Source organism: Callorhinus ursinus, unplaced genomic scaffold (assembly GCF_003265705.2).
Source record: "Callorhinus ursinus isolate GAN/ISIS: 27379988/994484 unplaced genomic scaffold, GSC_fseal_2.0 scaffold16, whole genome shotgun sequence".
NCBI lineage: Eukaryota > Metazoa > Chordata > Mammalia > Carnivora > Otariidae > Callorhinus > Callorhinus ursinus.
The window spans coordinates 11,528,974-11,547,944 of NW_027397078.1; the positions used below are offsets into that span (position 1 = coordinate 11,528,974).

The 18,971-nt window shown below is 42.5% G+C and overlaps 1 pseudogene; it reads right to left on the reverse strand.

The window, feature by feature from the left end:
• Nucleotides 1–1,940: 1,940 nt before the first annotated feature.
• LOC112812839 (ferritin heavy chain pseudogene) lies at nucleotides 1,941–2,774 on the reverse strand (annotated as a pseudogene).
• Between the last annotated feature and the right edge of the window lie 16,197 nt (nucleotides 2,775–18,971).

Here is an 18,971-nt window from a genome sequence, read left to right on the forward strand (position 1 = left end):
CCCAATGTCTATCACCCAACCACCCCCTCCCTCCCACCCCCAACCACTGCAGCAACCCTCAGTTTGTTTCCTGAGATTAAGAATTCCTTATATCAGTGAGGTCATATGATACATGTCTTTCTCTGATTGACTTATTTCGCTCAGCATAACACCCTCCAGTTCCATCCGTGTCGTTGCAAATGGCAAGATCTCATTCCTTTTGATGGCTGCATAATAAGGAATCTTTTTTTTTAAACTGGGAAGTATGGGTGCCTGAGTGGCTCAGTCAGTTGGGTGTCTGCCTTAGGCTCTGGTCGTGGTCCTAGAGTCTTGGGATTGAGTCCCCCAAGTCCCCGCTTGGTGGGAATCCTGCTTCTCCTTCCCCCTCTGCCTGCCACTCCCCCTGCTTGTGCTCTCCGCCTCTCCCTCTGTCAAATAAATATACAAAATCTTAAAAAAAAAAATAAAACTGGGAAGGAATTTCTTTCTAATAGCCATGAAGACAAGGTAATAGGCTAACTCCTCTCTGCATCTTGAAGGAGCAACCTGAAACCACACTTATATCAGGAACAGGCTGATTTGGGGACACTGGGTATGGGCATACATGGTCACAGTCTGGAATGAGGTGATGGTCAAGGTGGGGCCAGCAGCCCTGTGGGTGTTGTAACACCTCAACCCATCCTCTAATAGTAGCTGCCTGGGCATGGGGCTGACTGTGCCACACTCTACACTCTCTTTCTGGTGAGCTTATCTGGTCCAATGACCTCAACACCATCTGTGACTGATGTCTCTCGTGTGTTTATTTCCAAACCTGACATCCCACCTGAGCTCCAGATTCATTTTTCTGACTGCCTGCATGACAGTTCCACTTGCATATCTAATAGGCATCTCAGATTTTACATGACATGCCTTCCCCACCCCGTGTGTCCCCCTGCAAACATCCTCAAATTAATAACTAGCTTTACCATCAACTCAGGTGTTCAAGTACAAACAGCAGAACCTAGATAATTTTCCCCATTTCTCCTTCTTCACCTGTGGTCCATGAGCAAATCCAACTAGAATTTGTCTCCATCACCTTTTCTTCAACTTCCACTCCAGTTCACCCACCAATGTCTCTCATTGGACCAGTTACAAAATCTGACTGGCCTCCAAGCTTCAACTCTCTCCCACCCCCTACATTCTTCAAAGCAGCCAGAACCACTGGCTTAACATTTAGGGGGATTTATTCTACTTCACATTCAGTATCACAAATTTGAGCTTTATCCATGATTTTCTATTTTTCAGCCCTTCTATTGAGGTAAACATTCTTGGGGTACCATGTTGCTTTAATGCAAGATGATACAGTTGAAGTAAAACTCTTATGTAGATGTTTTGTAAGGCCAGTGTGCATGTCCAGTCAGGTGACCACAGAGTCACCCCTCACCCCTGGCTATGGGAAAGCCAGTCCTATGCTAGTTACATTACTGTTGCCTAGGGTGAGCTTGTCAAACATGTACTTTGCTGTTCTGGCTTCCAAGGCTCCCATCTTGCTACCCAGAATTAACCATTAATATTCCAAATAAAGCAAAAATGCACTTTATTTCAATCCTGCCCAATCCCTTTCCCTTCACTTCTGCAGATTTATCCCAATTATGATATTCAAACCATGTTTTTATACTTTTACCATGCACAGGCTCACACACTCACCAGAACCCTACCACATGCCCATCTATCCACGTTGTTTATAAAGGGAAGATTAATTTTGTATTTTCCAGGGTCCTGTGGAATACCTTCTCCCTCCATCCATGGAGATCCTGAGCTGCATGTGGCCCAGATACCTGCTTTAAAACGTAAAAGGTGAGAGATTTGCATACAAATCAACCAGAGACCTTTATTTATTTAAGAACCAAATAACTTTATTGAAATCAAATTAACTTTATGGCAGAACTGGAAGAAAACCCTGGAACGTTTTGCAAAGGCAATACTGCAATATGCAGGCTTGGCATGGTGATTAGGGAAAGTCACCATGCACCCTGTGGCTATAGGGGAAACAGTCCCAACTCAGTTCTTTTTGTCGCTGTCGCCCAGGGTGAGCTTGTCAAAGAGGTACTCTGCCATGCCGGCTTCCGGGGCCCCCATCTTGCTCAGGTTGGTGACATAGCCCCCCAGCTCTTTGATGGACTTGACTTGCTCGTGCAGGTAGTGGCTCTCGAGGAAGTCGCACAGGTGGGCGTCGCTCTTGTCGGTGGCCAGCTGGTGCAGGTCGAGCAGGCTCTGGTTCACGCTCTTCTCCAGGTGCAGGGCGCACTCCATGGCCTTCAGGCCGCTCTCCCAGTCGTCGCGGTCCGGCTTCTTGATGTCGCGGAGGCGGATGCGGCCCCCGCGCTGGTTCTGCAGCTGCATCAGCTTCTCGGCATGCTCGGTCTCCTCGCGGGACTGGCGCAGGAAGAACTGGGCGAAGTTCTTCAAGGCCACGTCGTCGCGGTCGAAGTAGAAGGCCATGGACAGGTACACATAGGAGGCGTAGAGCTCCAGGGTGATCTGGCTGTTGATGGCGGCCTCGCAGTCGGGGTGGTAGTTCTGGCGCACTTGTGAGAGCGGCGAGGTGGCCATGGCTGGCAGCCCGGGCATCAAGGCGAAGGTGGTGCGGAAGCGAGGGCTGCGGGGCCAAAGGCGGTGGCGGCGGGTCCTCGGCGCCTTTTCAGGGTGGGCGACGAGGGAGCCGGTGACGATGGCGGGGACCTCGGGGCACTGTCCGAGTGGAAGTGGAGGGCGCCTTCAAATGACGGTGGGGTCCGGCCGCAGCTCTTTGAGGTAGGAAATGGGGTCCGTTACGCGGGGTCGGGGGTTAAAGGAGGGAGGATCAGTTACATTTCTCGGGGGTGGAAGGAAGGGGGGGAAGGAAGGGGAGAAGCAGGAAACGGGCGGGGGGCGGGGGCGGGCAGGCGAGAGCGCTGTGTTCCAGGTTCCGCGGTCAGAGCCTGGGTGGGGCAGGGCGACTCTGCGTTGAGCACCTGACATCTATTAAATTTTTAATTTTGCAACTACTATTTTCCAAGGACTCTTGCTTTAAAATTACTCCCTTTTATAGCACCCTGTTCTCATTTTAAAACCCCATTGTCCTCCTTAAAATTCTGAAAACATTCAGATATTTTGATAAAGTTCTTTTTCTCCTGTAATTTATATATATATATATAATTAACTGATATATATAATTGTATGTTTTATCATGATTTTCTCTCTCACTTTCCTGGAATACTTAAAACTTTGCACATTCATATTTAGTAATAAAGGGTTTGTTTGATTAGCTTAGGTAATTAACATAGATCTAACCGACAGTTGTGATGTCTTTCACTAATAGGCTTCTTATCTGAATGGGAGGGCAGAGTGGTGTCAATTAAGGAGATTTCTGTCTTTGGGATACATGGTTTGGGGCTTGCAAGTAGGATAGGGACCATCGCAAATGGCACAAGCTTGGCATTTTTCTTTTTTTTCACGTTTTTATTTAAATTCCAGTTAACATGCAGTGTAATATTAGTTTCAGGTGTAGAATTAGCGATTCATCACTTACATATAACATCCAGTGCCCATCACAAGTGCCTGCCTTAATACCCATCACCCATTTAATCCATACACCTGCCCATCTCACCGCCAGTAACCCTGTTTGTTCTCTGTATTTAAGAGTCTGTTTTATGGTTTGCCTTTTTTTTTGTTTTTCCCCCATGTTCATCTGTTTTGTTTCTTAAATTCCATATATGAATGAAATTGTATGATATCTGTCTTTCTCTGACTTATTTCACTTAGCATTATACTCTCTAGCTCCATCCATGTTGTTGCAAATGGCAAGATTTCATTCTTTTTATGGCTGAATAATATTCCATTGTACACATATACCACATCTTTATCCATTCATCAGTCAATGGATGTTTGGGCTCTTACCATAATTTGGCTATTGTTGATAAGGCTGCTATAACATTGGGGTGCATGTATCCCTTCAAATCAGAATTTTTGTATCCTTTGGGTAAATACCCAGTAATATAATTGCTGGATGGTAGGCAAAAACCCAGTAATATAACTTCTGGATTGTAGGGTAGTTCTATTTTTAACTTTTTGAGGAAACTCCATACTATTTTCCACAGTGGCTGCACCAGTTTGCATTCCCACCAACAGTGCAGGATCATTCCCCTTTCTCCACATCCTCACAATACTTGTTGTTTCTTGTGTTTTTGATTTTAGCCAGTCTGATACATGTGAAATGATACTGCATTGTGGTTTTGATTTGCATTTCACTGATGATAAGTGATGTTGAGCATCTTTCCGTGTGTCTCTTGGCCATCTGATGTCTTCTTTGGAGAAATGTCTTTTCATGTTTTCTGCCCATTTTTAAATTGGCTTGTTTTTTGGATGTTATATCAATTCTTTATATATTTTGGATACTCACCTTTATTGGATACATCATTTGCAAATATCTTCTCCCATTGAGTAAAGTTGCCTTTTAGTTTTGTTAATTGTCCCCTTTGCTGTGCAGGAGCTTTATATTTTGGTGAAGTTGAATAGTTTATTTTTGCTTTTGTTTCCCTTGCCTCAGGAGACCTATATAGAAAAATGTTCCTACAGCTGATGTCTGAGAGATTATTGCTTGTGTTGTCTTCAAGGATTTTTAAGGTTCCAGATTTCACATTTAGGTCTTTCATCCATTTTGAATTTATTTTTGTGTATAATGTAAGAAAGTGGTCCAGTTTCATTCTTTTGCATGTTGCTTTCCAGTTTTCCCAACACCATTTGTTGAAGAGACAGTATTTTTCCCATACTCTTGTGTCTTTTGTTGAAGATAAATTGATTATATAATTGTGGGTTTATTTCTGGTGTTTCTGGGTTTATTTGATCTCTGTGTCTGTTTTTGTGCCAGCACCATTCTGTTTTGATACTAGAGCTTTGTATTATAACTTTAAGTCTGGAATTGTGATGCCTCCAATTTCGTTGTTCTTTTTCAAGATTGTTTTGGCTATTCAGGGCCTTTTGTGGTCCATACAAATTGTAGGATTTTTTTGTTCCAGCTCTGTGAAACATGCTCTTAGTATTTTGATAGGGATGGCATTAAATCTGTTAATAGACATTTTAACAATATTTGTTCTTCCAACCCATGAGCATGGGATGTCTTTCCATTTCTTTGTGTCTTCTTCAATTTCTTTTATCAACGTTTTATAGTTTTCAGAGTACAGGTCTTTGACCGCCTTGGTTAAGTTTATTTCTAGGTATTTTATTATTTTTGGTGCATTGCAAATGGAATTGTTTTCTTAATTTCTCTCTCTGCTGCTTCATTATTAGTATATAGAAATGCAACAGATTTCTGTATGTTGATTTTGTATCCTATGACTTTACAGAATTCATTTATCAGTTCTAATAGTTTTTTTGGTGGAGGCTTTAGGGTTTTTTATATACAGTATTATGTCATCTGGCAATAGTGAGAGTTTTACTTCTTCCTTACCAGTTTGGATGCCTTTTAAGTCTTTTTGTTGTCTGATTGCTTAGGCTATGACTTCCACTACTATGTTGAATAAAAGTGGTGGGAGTGGACATTCTTGTCTTGTGCCTGACCTTAGGGGAAGTGCTCTGTTTCCCCCCCCCTTAAGTATGATGTTTGCTGTGGGTTTCTCATACAAGGACTTTCTTATGTTGAGATATGTTCCCTCTAAACCTACTTTGTTGAAGGTTTTTATCATGAGTGGATGTTGTACTTTGCCAAATGCTTTTTCTGCATCTGTTGAAATGATCACTTTTTTCCTTTTATTGATGTGATGTATCATGTTGATTGATTTGTGAATATTGAACCACCCGTGCATCCTAGGAATAAATCCCACTTGATTGTGGTGAATTATTTTTTTTTAATATATTGTTGGATTCAGTTTGCTAATATTTTGTTGAGGATTTTTGCATCTATGTTCATCAGAGATATTGGCCTGTAGTTATCTTTTTTTTGTGGTATCTTTATCTGGTTTTGATATCAGGGTAATGCTGACCTCACAGAATGAATTGGGAAATTTGCCTTTCTCTTCTATTTTTTGGAATAGTTTGAGAGGAATACATATTAATTCTTCTTTAAATGTTTGGCAGAATTCACCTGTGAAGCCATCTGGTCCTGGACTTTTGTTTTTTGATTACTTATTCAATTTCCTTGTTAGGTTATGTGTTTCTAGAGATTTATACATTGAAAATGTCCAATTTGTTGGCATATAATTTTTTATAATATTCTCTTATAATTGTATATCTGTGATGTTGGTTGTTATTTCTCCTCTCATTTGTGATTTTGTTTGAGTCCTCTCTCTCTCTCTCTCTCTCTCTTTTGGAGGAGTCTGGCTAGAACTTTATCAATTTTGTTGACCTTTTCAAAGAACCAGCTCCTGGTTTAAGCAACCTGCTTTATTATTTTTTTAGTTTCTACATCATTTTTCTGTTGTAATTGTATTTCCTTCATTCTACTGGTTTTGGGTCTTATTTGTTTTTCTTTTTCTAGTTCCATTAGGTGTAAGTTTAGATTGTTTATTTGAGACTTTTCTTACTTCTTGAGGTAGGCCTATATTGCTATAAACTTCCTTCTCTGCATCCCAAAGATCATTGTATTTTTATTTTCATTTGTTTCCATGTACTTTTTGATTTCTTTGATTTCTTGGTTGACCCATTAATTGTCTAGTAGCATATTATTTAATTTCCATGTATTTGTGCTCTTTCCAGACTTTTTCTTGTGGTTGATTTCTAGTTTCATAGCATTGTCAGAAAAGATGCATGGTATGACTTTGATCTTTTTGAATTTGTTGAGACTTATTTTGTGGCCTACTATGTGATCTGTTCTAGAGAATGGTCCATGTGCACTTGGAGAGAATGTATATTTTGCTGTTTTAGGATGGAATGTTCTGAATACGTCTGTTAAATCTATCTGGTCCAGGGTATCATTCCAAGCCACTGTTTCCTTGTTGATTTTCTGTTTGAATGATTTCTCCATTGATATCATTGGGGTATTAAAAGTCCCCTACTATTATTATATTACTATTGATTAATTTCTTTATGTTTGTTATTAACGGTTTTGTGTATTTGGGTGCTCCCATGTTGGGTGTGTAAATATTTACAATTTATGTTAAATCTTGTTGGATTGTCCCCTTTATTATTATATAGTGTCCTTCTTTGTCTCTTGTTATGGTTTTTGTTTTAAAGTCTATTTTGTGTGATGGTTAAGTATTGCTACCCCAGCTTTCTTTTGACTTCCATGTGCATGATAAATGTTTCGCCATCTCCTCACTTTCAATTTGCAGGTGTCTTTAGGTCTGAAATGAGTCTCTAGTAGGCAGCATATAGATGGGTCTTGTTTCTTATCCATTCTATCACCCTATGCCTTTTGATTGAGCATTTAGCCCATTTACATTCAAAGTAATTACTGATATGTATTTATTGCCATTTTGTTACTTGTTTTCTCATTGCTTCTGTAGTTTTTCTCTGATCTTTCTCTTGCTCTCTTTTATGGTTTGCTGGTTTTCTTTAGTGATATACTTGGATTCTTTTCTCTTTATTCTTATCTATTACTGGTTTTTGATTTGTGGTTACCATCAGGTTTGTCTATAACATCTTCTGCATATAGTAGTCTACAGTAAGTTGATGGTCATTTAAGTTTGAACTCATCCTTTACTTTTGTTTCTCCCATGTTTTAGATATAAGGTGTCATACTTTACATCCTTTTATTTTGTGCATCCCTTGACTGATTCTTACAGATATACATATTTTCCTACTCTCATTTATGGTGTTTCCTTTCCTCCCAAAGAGTCACCTTTAATATTCCTTGTAGGGCTGATTTAGTGGTCATGAACTCCTTTAGTTTTTGTTTATCTAGGAAACCCTTTATCTCTTCTTCTATTCTGAATGATACCCTTTTTGGATAGAGTATTCTTGGCTGCAGATTTTTCCCTTTCAGCATTTTGAATATATCATGTCATTCCCTTCTGGCCTGCAGAGTTTTTGCTGAAAAATCCACCGAACCATATGGAGTTTCCCTTGTATGTAACTGTCTTCTTTTCTCTTGCTGCTTTAAAATTTATTTCTTCATTACTGTTTTTTGCCATTTTAATTACTACATGTCTTGCTGTGGATCTCCTTTGGTTGATTTTGTTGGGGGAATCTCAGTGCTGTCTGGATCTGGATTTCTGTTTCCTTCCCAGATTAGATAAGTTTGAGCTATTTTTCCTTCAAATAAATTTTCTGCCCTCTTTTCTCTCTTCTTTTTCTTCTGGCATCCCTGTAATGCTAATGTTATTATGCTCAATGGAGTCATTGGGTTCCCTAAGACTATTCGCAATTTGCATAATTTTTTCCTTTAACTTTTGCTTGAGTACTTTCCATTACTCTGTCTTCCAGGTCATTAATTCATTCCTCTCCTTCTTCGGGCCCGCTATTCTATTAGGTTTATTTTTAATTTCATTTATTGTGTTCTTAATCTCTGATTGGTTTCTTTTTTAATCTCTTTGTTAAGGGTCTCACTGATGTCCTCCACTCTTTTCTCAAGTCCATTGTGTATCCTTATGATCATTATGTTAAGTTCTCTATCAGGCATGTTACTTATATCCATCTCACTTAAGTCTCTTGCTGTGATTTGGTCTCTTTCATTTTTAACATATTTCTCTGTCTCCTCATTTTGTCTAATTCTCTGTGCCTGTTTCTGTGTGTTAGGCAAGTCAGCTGTTCTTGATAGTAATGGCCTTATGAAGAAGAGGTCCTGTAGTGTGCTGCAGTGCAGTGCCACCTGTTTCCCAGGACCTGGCGCTTCAGGGAGTGTCTCCAATGTGTGCTGCATTGGCTCTGTTGTTGTGTCCTGGCCTCTTTTTCCTTCAGTCCAGTTGTCGGCAGAGGCTCTCTTTGCCTCTTGTAGGCAGGGCTTGGTCCCTGGCTGGGTGAGGCATGTTTTAATAAGGTATGCACTGGTCTCCTTGCGAAATGAGACCTGCCATTGCCACCACCACCACCACCACCACCACCACTGGAACTGAGGTCCAGCAAAATGTGTGGCTGGAAGATAAGGTGTTGGTGGGGTTTACATCCATCTTCTGGGGACCTGCTGTGCTGTGACTGAGGCAAACATGACTGGGAAGGGTGGATGCACTGAAGTGTGGGGGGCAGGGCTTGGTGTAAGCAAGTTAGGTAGTGACTATTGGTACAGCTCTGGTTCTCATAGGTGGCCATGTGTTTATTCTAGGGAGGGGGCAGGGGAGGGAAATGGCACTTGCCATCTCTTTTGTTCCTGGCGAGGTCTCCTCATGATCCCTGCCTCTCTAGGACATGTTCCAAGATGAGTAAATCACTCTCCCTCCCATCTGCCCCTGGCATTTGTCAAACTGCTGGTTCTAAATTGTATCTCCATGGGCTGTTTTTTCTGCTGTCTCTTTAAGGGTGGTGACTTCACTTCCTAAGGCCCTCCCAGCTGTCCCAGAGCTGAGGCCGCACATTTTAAAAATTCCAGGCTTTAAGTCCTGCTGGTTGTAGGAACTCACAAAATTCAGCCCCTCTTGCTTTCAAAAAGCCAAACATTATGGGGATTTGTCTTCCCCGTGAGGGCTCCCTGGTATCGTAGTCTGGTGTATTTTTATTGCCCTTCTCGGTGCCACCAGCTCCTTCCCCACCATGGATGGCCATGGTCCATATTTCACTCCCAAACTACATCCTAACTCTTCCTTCCTTCTTTGATGTGTCTTCTCTACCTTTAATTGTGGAGTTTGTTCTGCCAGTCTTCAGGTCATTTTCTAGGTTATTTACGCTGATGTGAGTGTTACCTTGTTGTATCTGTGGGATGAGGAAAGCTTAGGATCCTCCTACTCTGCCATCTTCCCAGCCCTTTATCTGGATTGTTCTTGATTTAATTCCACTGGTCTAATTTGTAGGTGACATTTCCTTATAAGGTTGTGGTCTCTCATCCTTTTTCATTGAGCCTAATGAATATTTCATCCTAAGAGTAGAAGAGGTACTCCAATTGCTATTCCTCATGGGATTAAAATGTTTTCTAGGGAGTTATTTAGCACCTCTCTCCCAAGCTATTGCTCTTGGTCAATACTCCAGATAACTATGATATTTGTGTATGCTTATTTTGAACTAGACTGTGTTTTGTGAGGTCTTAAGATCATCTCCCCATTCCATCTCTCAATAGTTTGGTGCACCTAAGTACCAAGTAATCGTTTACTGGTTATATGTACCTATTTGGCTTAACTAAGCCAATGCTTCTTAAAGGGACCATAATTCTTCACACTCAATTTTTGAATCTGGAGGTGAGGGGAGGGGTGGAATGTCAGATAATTTTTAGGGTCTGTGTTCTGCATTTAGTGGCTAGCAACAGACTCATACCCATTTTGTGTAGAAACTAACACAGAGCAATAGGGATTATCATTGGTCCTCAATACTCTCCTAACAGTTATTTTATGATTGAGCACATATGGTTCAAGTATCCAGTACCCCAGTTGTACTTTTTATTTTGGAAGGACTTCAAATGATTCCTCTGTCACATGTGGCCAGAGACTGTGACTTTCTTGGGGAAAGTTCTAGACTGACAGTGGCCCCAGTGACCAATTACTGCTTATCAAATGACCAGTTTTACCCAAGGAGAACTGTGGAAGAACCACTATACGAGGAAAGTGAACAGCAGAAGTCTTGGTGGTGGGGGCTGCCCTACTGTTTTGGGTCAGTCTCAGCCTATCTATAATGATGCTATTGGTTAGAAATGCCTGGGGCACTCACCTGGGCCCATATATTTGTGATGAGCCCTCACAGACATTTCCCCATTCAAAGCCAATATTGTGGTTGGACTGGCCCCTTGTGGTTCTTATGATTGTGAATACACGTCAGCAACAACCATCAGGGAAATTTGGGGAAAAAAAATGTTTCTTATTCACAAGTCCTGGAGGGTACATGCTCTGCCTGGGACCACACAGTGAGGTTGTAGGTAGAGAAAGAAAGCATGCAGGCCTGGGGTTCTACTCTACTGTGGTCTAGGGTGGGTGCCTAGGGTTTCATAAATTCACTCTTTATTGGTGAATTTAAAACATAAGAGTGGGAACTAAAATGTGGGAAGAGAAAAACAAGTAGTCAAATGGTGAGTTATCTAAATCAACCAGAGATCTCTAAAACAAAGGAAACTTTAGGGGTGGGGCAGCCTGGTTCTCTAGTCATGTAGCTGGCAATGTGTTTGTGGCCTCTTCAGCAATCAAAAGCTCAATGTCAGGCACTTGGGGTTACAATAAAAAAAAACCTATCAGGTGTTTACACTGCAATCCACCATGTGATGCTGAGGCATCAGAATTAATGGTGAGGATATTAACAACTTGCAGTATTTGTAGGCTGGAGAGCTGTCTGGTTCTGCGGGCACATTTTGGCTTGCCATAATGGGAAAATATGATACAGTGCTGCCTTGCAGTCAGCAAGAAATATCCTAATGGGTCTGAGAGGCCTCTTGGTATAGGGTAGGGTCAGTCAGCAATCACCTGGCAAATTCTGCAAAATAATATTCCAGTGGGTCATCCTCCTATTCCATCAGGGCAGTACATTTAGCCCATTGTTCCCAGAAAATATTCATCCACACTGCATGTTCTGCTAAGCTCACTCTAAACTAGAGGCCTAGTTTTCTTGTGGTGCAGTTGTGGGCTGGAGTGGAATTGTTCCAGCATTCTGTCTGTGGTAGTTAGGCTTGAGGGGTCTACCAAGTAACCCTATCACCCAGCCATACAAAGCAGTAAGAATAGCCATAGCCATATAGAACGTGAGGTTGGGTCGGGTTCCTTCTGCATGAGCTGTTTGTATATTGGTTAGTGGCTAAGTGTGGTTGTTCTTGGTGAGAAAGTACTGGGTTACCTTGTCTAGTGTGGGATAAGGCCATGACTTGCAGCTTTCCCTCCATACTCATCTCCAAGTATGGCTCATGTCTACCAAATGGAGAGTTTCTTTCCCTCTTTCAGACATCTAAACTCTGTCACTGGTTAGTTGCAGGATGACCATTTATACTACTTATAAATTAGTAAGGGAATTGAGTTTCATTAGCCAGTCCTTATAAACACTATATTCAGTGAAGGTGGCCAGCATGGAGGTGGCTCCTTTTGGAAAGTCCTCACTGTTGTCAGGGTTTCCGAAGAAATGATCTTGCACTAACTTGGTGGGCTTTTGTCCTGGGGGACGTTCAGTGATGAGGGAATCTTATTGGACGATATGCCCTCAGTCAGGTTGTCAGCATGAAGCAGATGGTGAGATGACTGAAAAATCACAGTGGAAGGGGCAGTAGAGTCAGAGGACAAAATGAAAAGCACACTGTCTTAGAGTGCAAAAGCTTGAGGATTGCCAGAGATGACCAAATGTGGAATTTTGGAGGGTGTATGGTAATTGGTATGTGAGGTATGAAGGCCCCAGGGGTCAGAATTAAGCAAGATGAAGGGCTGGGGCAAGAGATTGATCCATTTAGGGAACTACTTGCTTGAAAGTAATTTAACTAGTGTCTCTTTAAGAAGGCTGTTAGGATGCTTAATGAGCCTGGGCACCTGAGGGTGGTAACCTAGATGGGATTTGCAAAGAATCTTATTTGGAGAGCCTATCGTTAAGCCTCCTAGGAGGTAAAGTGGGTACCCTGGTCAGAGCAATATGTCTGGCAATCAGAAGGGAACAAGAATAAATTTTAGTAAGGAGGAAGGAATTCCAGGTGGGGGTCACAAGAGGAGTCCCGTGTAAGTATTGATGATTGTGATGACATATCTGGAAGCCTCAGCAGAAGGGGGCAGGGGGTAGATGAAATCAATCTGCCAGAGGGGGTATAGTTTGTCTCTTCAGGGGACATGTCCCCATATAGATAGCCTCCGTTGTTTGGTTTGGGAGCAGAGAATGCACTTATCTATTACAACCTTAGCTGCTGCTGAGGAGAGGAGGAGTCCCCTCACTTGAGCCCAAGTTATTAAAGCATGAATTCCCCATGACCCAAGGTTATGTGGGCCCATGTTGTGAGCTGCTGGCAAAGGTCAATACCCTGAGTTATCTGTACTGGGCAGATTGTGGAGGATTTAGTGAGGGAGTCTATGATATTGTTGTGTGTTTTTAAAAATTTTTTAAAAAGATTATTTTAGGGACGCCTGGGTAGCTCAGTCAGTTAAGTGTCTGCCTTTGGCCCAGGTCATGATCGCAGGGTCCTGGAATTGAGTCCCATATCAGGCTCCCTGCTCAGTAGGGAACCTGCTTCTCCTTCTGCCTGCCACTCCCCCTGTTGTGCTCTCTCTCTCTCTCTGACAAATCTTAAAAAAAAAAAGATTAGAGAGAGCACAAGCAAGCTGGGGGAGGGGCAGAAGGAGAGAATCCTGAAGCAGACTTTGTACTGATCATGGTGCCTGACATAGGGCTTGATCCCAGGACCGTGAGATCATGACGTGAGCCAAAACCAAGAGCTGGCCACTTAACCAACTGAGGGAGTCTGTGATATTGTTGAAAATGGCTTTTGGTGTAGAGTAGTTAGTTGTGCAGAAATGTGAATAACAATGATAGGAATTGGAGACTCTGCTAATTCCTTTTATATCTGAGCACCCCAGTTGGGCTTGTATGAGAAAATTGTCCCGTTAGCCATTGACCAGACCAAACCATAAGGCCATTAGGAACAATCCAGAAATCTTTGATAATGTGGATCTGTAAAAGGTCCCATTTTATGGTGTCCCTGGTAGAAGGCCCCATTTTATGGTGTCCCTAAGGACTAGGTGAACAGCTACAAGTTCTGCCAGTTGGCCTGAGCTGGGAGTGCCCTCCTTGACTAGAGAGGTACCTGAGGCCAGGTGGAATGCTGTGGCTCTCTGGTGAGCTGCATTGTGTAGAGTGGTGGTCCTGCCATCGATGAAGAGTACCAACTCCTTGTCCATCTCAGACGTTTAGTCCCAAGAAGGTTCCCAAGTAGTCAGAGGAGGAGGAAGCAGGGGTGCCACTATTACTTCCTCAAGGATCTCAAGTAAGTGGCTCAGCGTGGGGGAAGCTGTATCATCCTGTAATTTGGAAAGGCCTTTGAAGTTTGTTTAGTTTAGCCTTTTCCTGAAGGTACCATTTCTGTTTTACCAAGGAGGCATCAGTGGCTGTGCTGGCCTTCTATTGGTATACATCTCTAACCCGGGCATTATAGGAACTTGTGTGCAGAGTAGTACTGGGTGGGGGCTAGTTGGGGCCTCAGCTTCTAAAAGAGCCCAATAGGATGCCAAAAGCTGGCACTTAAGGGGAGTATATTGGGCTGTCAGTAGGGGTAAGCACTTAGTCCAAAACCCCATAGGAAGCCAGGTAGACCCATGTTTGGTTCAGAGACTCAAGGAGGCCAAGGCCTTGACTTCAAATTTGGAGCCAGAGGGGACTAAGGTAAGTCTTATTGGACTGCCTGCTGGACAACTTCCAAAGCATACTGTTGGACCTCACCCCAATGGTAGGTAGCAGACTTGGTGTGGTTGCATATATAGGGTGAAGAATTAGTGAGAAGTGAGGGATGTGTTGCCTCCAGAACATGAGAAAACCTAGTATGTGTTGTGCCTGAGTGTAGTAGGTGGCTTAATGGGGACTAACTGATGTCTGGGAATTTCTTGGCCTTTAGAGGACTAGATGATGCCCAGAAACTTGACAGATGAGGCTGGGCATTGGATCTTGTGAGGGGCAATTGCCCAGTTGCTTTCGTTTAAGTAGTGTGTGAGGGTGTGCAAATCTGCCCATACTTTTTCTTCAGAGGGACCCCTCAGCATAATGTCAACAATATAATGCCAAAATTGGCACCTTTCCAATTATAAGGTATTTAAATCCCAGTGGTAGAGGTTCTTTGCAATTGCAGGACTGTTTAAATATGCCATTGGGAATCTCATAAATGTATACTGAGTCCCTTCCAAAGTGAAAGCAAATTGGGCCTGGGATTCCTCCACGATAAGAACAGAATAGAACATATTAGCTAGGTCGGTGCCTCCTTGGCCCATTGTATGTCTTCAATCAGTTCTATAATATTTGGAATTAGAGCCTTAATTGGGGCACCTGAGCAGTGAGTTTCTGCTAGTCAATGGTGCGGTGCCATTCATTAGTGGCTGGTTTAAGTACTGTTCAGATGGGGTGATTAAAAGGGGGAATTGTGGGCTTAATGACTCTCATCTCAAGAATATCTTTAATGACAGAACGTAGGTCTTCAGTGCCCTGTTTAAGTTGGTATTTGGGAGTGTCGACCATCTTGACTGGGAGGGAAAGTCACCAGTGACCATTTGGCAAGTCCCACCAGGAATGCCAAGAACCTGGGCTTGTTCCATGTGGCATGACATTGTGTCAGTACACCCATGCCTATAATAGGGGAAAAAAGAGCCAGAGGGGCCACAACCAGAGGAAGGCTTTTGAGGGGAATGGCCCCAATAGTTACATCTGAATGGATTTGTACACATTTGATTATTTTACTGGCAATGCCCTATAGGTAGAAGGGCTCCCCTCTTGGAAATTGAGAGAAATTGCCTGGACTGGCAGCAACTTGGGTCACATGTAATGACAGTGACTTGGGCCCTGGTGTCTAATAGGGCCACAAAGGACTGTGTGTTTTTATTGTCCCAATGGACCCTCAGGGTGGTGTAGGGGCAATTGTCCTTGGGAGATGGGACAAGCTCTAGGGAGTCACCAATTTTCAAGGGCAGGGCTTAAATGGTTGCCAGTCCTTGAGGTGAGAGAAAGGGGCAGAGGGAATAGTGGAGACCGGGTCGGGGCCAGAGGCGTTAAAGGGCAGCTATGTGGCAAGAGGATGGATGGCCGAAGAAGGTTGTAGTTGGGAAAATGCTAGTTTTGGGGCCTGCAGTTTAGAAACCGGCTGTCTACAGATTAGGTGTCAGGAACCAAGAGATTTTATAACTTCCAGTAGAAATTTGCCTGTGTATTCCCCTAAGGGGCAAAATTAGATCAGAGTTCATTGGGGAAGGAGTGGGGAACCCTTTCTATTGAGGGAAATTTGTTGAGTGAGACCTTTCTGGGGCAGTGGGAGCAGAGGGGCATGAATCTGAAGTATCTGGGTGAGACTCTCCTTTAGGTCTATCAACCATGTCAGTGCCCTCAGGGCCTTTGGGATGGTTTCAGCAGTTCCAATAAAATATAGTAGTGCCATCCTGTAATTAGGGGGAGTGCCCTGTAAAAAGAATTCTCTGGACTCCGTGTCAAAGGAGGCCTCTTCATGGTGAGAAATGAAGGTGGGAAATGAAGGAGGGGGTCATGATGATCATGGAAATGATAAACCCATTGGACTGTGCCAATTTTGTACAAGAGATGAGCCTCATCTAATGTTTTCCGTTCTTTGTGAGCCTTAGCAGTGATTGCTATGATAGAAGGATGGGCATAATGCCAGGCAGTAAATAGTCCAAATGAGGAAAGGGAGAGCCCTCATACAAATATTGGTGGCTCGAGAGGCCTTTGCCTTCCTTTTCCCTCCTTCTCCTTACAAGAGGCCCCCATAACACTGTCAGCCTTTCCCTTGGTGGCAGAGATGCATTGTGAAGCACATTTCTTGGTTCTGCCCCATTCAGGGGAAAGCTGAGGGGCCTCAGGATCCGTAGTATCTCAGAGGAAATAAGCATATAGCCCAGATGGATTTTTTTTTATTTTATTATGTTAGTCACCATACAATACATCATTAGTTTTTGATGTGCTGATCCACGATCCATTGTTTTCGTATAACACCCAGTGCCCCATGCAGTACGTGCCCTCCTTAATATCCATTGCCGGGCTAACCCATCCCCCCACCTCTCTCCCCTCTAGAACCCTGTTCGTTTCTCAGAGTCCATAGTCTCTCATGGCTCATCTTCCCCTCCAATTCCCCCCCCTTCATTTTTCCCTTCCTTCTCCTAATGTCCTCCATGCTCTTCCTTATGTTCCACAAATAAGTGAAACCCTATGATAATTGACTTTCTCTGCGTGACTTACTTCACTTAACATAATCCCCTCCAGTTCCATCCATTCCGATGCAAATGGTGGGTGTTCATCCTTTCTGATGGCTGAGTAATATTCCATTGTATATATGGACCACATCTTCTTTATCCATTCGTCTGCTGAAGGGCATCTCGGCTCTTTCCACAGTTTGGCTATTGCGGACATTGCTGCTACGAACATTGGGGTGCATATGGCCCATCTTTTCACTACATCTGTGTCTTTGGGGTAAATACCCAGGAGTGCAATTGCTGGGTCATAGGGGAGCTCTATTTTTAAATTTTTGAGGAACCTCCACACTGTTCTCCAAAGTGGCTGTACCAACTTGCATTCCCACCAACGGTATAAGAGGGTTCCCCTTTCTCCACAACCTCTCCAACATTTGTTGTTTCTTTCCCTGTCCGTTTTTGCCATTCTAACTGGTGTAAAGTGGTATCTCAATGTGGTTTTGATTTGAATTTCCCTGATGGAGAATGATGATGAACATTTTTTCATGTGTCTGTTAGCCATTTGTATGTCTTCTTCAGAGAAGTGTCTTTTCATATCTTCTGCCCACTTTTTGACTTGATTATTTGTTTTTTGGGTGTTGAGTTTGAGAAGTTCTTTATAGATCTTGGATACCAGCCCTTTATCTATAGTGTCATTTGCAAATATCTTCTCCCATTCTGTGGGTTGTCTCTTTGTTTTGTTGACTGTTTCCTTTGCTGTGCAGAAGCTTTTTATCTTGCTAAAGTCCCAAAAGTTCATTTTTGCTTTTGTTTCACTAGCCTTTGGAGATGTATCTTGAAAGAAGTTGCTGTGGGCGATGTCAAAGAGGTTACTGCCTATGTTCTCCTCTAGGATTTTGATGGATTCCTGTCTCACATTGAGTTCTTTCATCCACTTTGAGTTTGTCTTTGTGAATGGTGTTAGAGAATGGTCGAGTTTCATTCTTCTGCATGTGGCTGTCCAATTTTCCCAGCACCATTTATTGAAGAGACTGTCTTTTTTCCATTGCATGTTTTTTCCTAGTTTGTCAAAGAATATTTGACCATAGAGTTGAGGGTCCATATCTGGGTTCTCTATTCTGTTCCATTGGTCTATATGTCTGTTTTTGTGCCAGTACCATGCTGTCTTGGTGATCACAGCTTTGTAATAGAGCTTGAAATCGGGCAACGTGATGCCCCCAGCTTTGTTTTTCTTTTCCAACATTTCCTTGGTGATTCGGGGTCTTTTCTGATTCCATACACATTTTAGGATTGTTTGTTCCAGCACTTTGAAAAATGTCATTGGAATTTTGATCGGGATGGCATTGAAGGTATAGATTACTCTGGGTGGCATAGACATTTTAACAATGTTTATTCTTCCGATCCATGTGCATGGAATATTTTTCCATCTTTTTGTGTCTTCTTCAATTTCTTTCATGAGTGTTCTGTAGTTCCTAGAGTATAGATCCTTTACCTCTTTGGTTAGGTTTATTCCAAGGTATCTTATGGTTTTTGGTGCTATTGTAAATGGAATCGTTTCTCTAATTTCTCTTTCTACAGTTGCGTTGTTAGTGTATAAGAAAGCAACTGATTTCTGTGCATTGATTTTGTATCCTGCCACATTACTGAATTGCTGTATGAGTTCTAGTAATTTGGGGGTGGAATCTTTTGGGTTTTTCACATAAAGTATCATGTCGTCTGCGAAAAGAGAGAGTTTGACTTCTTCTTTGCCGATTTGAATACCTTTTATTTCTTTTTGTTGTCTGATTGCTGTTGCTAGGACTTCTAGTACTATGTTGAACAGTAGTGGCGAGAGTGGGCATCCCTGTTGTGTTCCTGATCTTAAGGGAAAGGCTCTCAGCTTTTCCCCATTGAGGATGATATTCGCTGTGGGTTTTTCATAGATGGATTTTATGAACTTGAGGAATGTTCTCTCTATCCCTATACTCTGAAGAGTTTTAATCAGGAAAGGATGTTGTATTTTGTCAAATGCTTTTTCTGCATCAATTGAGAGGACCATATGGTTCTTCTCCCTCCTGTTATTAATGTGTTCTATCACCTTGATTGATTTGCGAATGTTGAACCACCGTTGCA